Here is a 1,274-nt window from a genome sequence, read left to right on the forward strand (position 1 = left end):
GATGGAAAAGTTCCATATCTTCAGTGAAAACAAGGCCAGGGGGAGACTGTGGAACGGACCATCAATTACTCATATGCAAATTCTAACTGAAGCTGAAGAAAATGAAAACAAGTCTACGAGAGCCAAAATATGACCTTGAATACATCCCACCTGAATTTAGAGATCATCTGAAGAATAGATTTGATACAGTAAACACTAAAGAACGAAGACCAGAAGAATTGTGGGATGACATCAAGAACATCATAGATGAAGAAAGCAAAGAGTCATTAAGAAGACAAGAAAGAAGGAAAAGCTCAAAATGGATGTCAGAAGAGACAACGAAACTTGCTTTCCAACATAGAGATGCTAAAGCAAATGGAAGAAATGAGGAGGTTCAAGAGCTGAACAGAAAATTTCAAAGGTCAGCTCAAAAAGATCAAGCCAAATATTACAACAAAATGCGCAAAGATCTGGAATCAGAAAACCAAAAAGGAAGAACACGCTCAGCATTTCTCAAGCTGAGGAAACTGAAGGAAAAATTCAAGCCTCAACTTTCATTATTGAAAGATTATCTGGGCAAATTTTTAAATGATGCAGAAAGCATCAAGAGAAGATGAAGGGAATACAGTGTCACTGTACCAAAAGGAAATGGCTAATGTTCAACCATTTCAAGAGATAGCATATGATCAAGAGCCAATGATACTGAAGGAGGAAGTCCAAGGTGCACTAAAGGAATTGGCAAAGAACAAGGTAACAGGAATTGATGGAATAGAAATTGAAATCTTTCAAGAAAGCGAGGTGGCACCAGAGGCACTCACTGATCTCTGCCAAGAAATTTGGAAGATGACTATCTGGCCGACTGATTGTATTTGTGCCCTTTCCAAAGAGAGGTGACCCAACAGAATACAGAAATCATCGGACAATCTCTTTGATATCCCATGTGAGTAAAGTTTTATTAAAGGTAATACAGAAATGGCTGCAAGCATACATTGACAGAGAACTTCGAGAGGTTCAAGCCAGATTCAGAAGAGGCCGTGGAATGAGGGATATCATTGCTGATGTCCAATGGATCTTGGCTGAACTCAGAGACTATCAGAAAGATGTTTACCAATGTTTTATTGACTATGCAAAGACCTGATTGTGTGGATCATGACAAGCTATGGACAATATTGTAAAGTATGAGTATTCCGGAACACTTAATTGTGCTAATGAGGAATCTGTACCTGGACCAAGAGGCAGTTGTTCAAACAACTGAATGGTTTAAAATTAAGAAAAGTGTGCAACAAGGTTGTATT

Source organism: Chrysochloris asiatica, unplaced genomic scaffold, assembly GCF_000296735.1.
Source record: "Chrysochloris asiatica unplaced genomic scaffold, ChrAsi1.0 scaffold00008, whole genome shotgun sequence".
NCBI lineage: Eukaryota > Metazoa > Chordata > Mammalia > Afrosoricida > Chrysochloridae > Chrysochloris > Chrysochloris asiatica.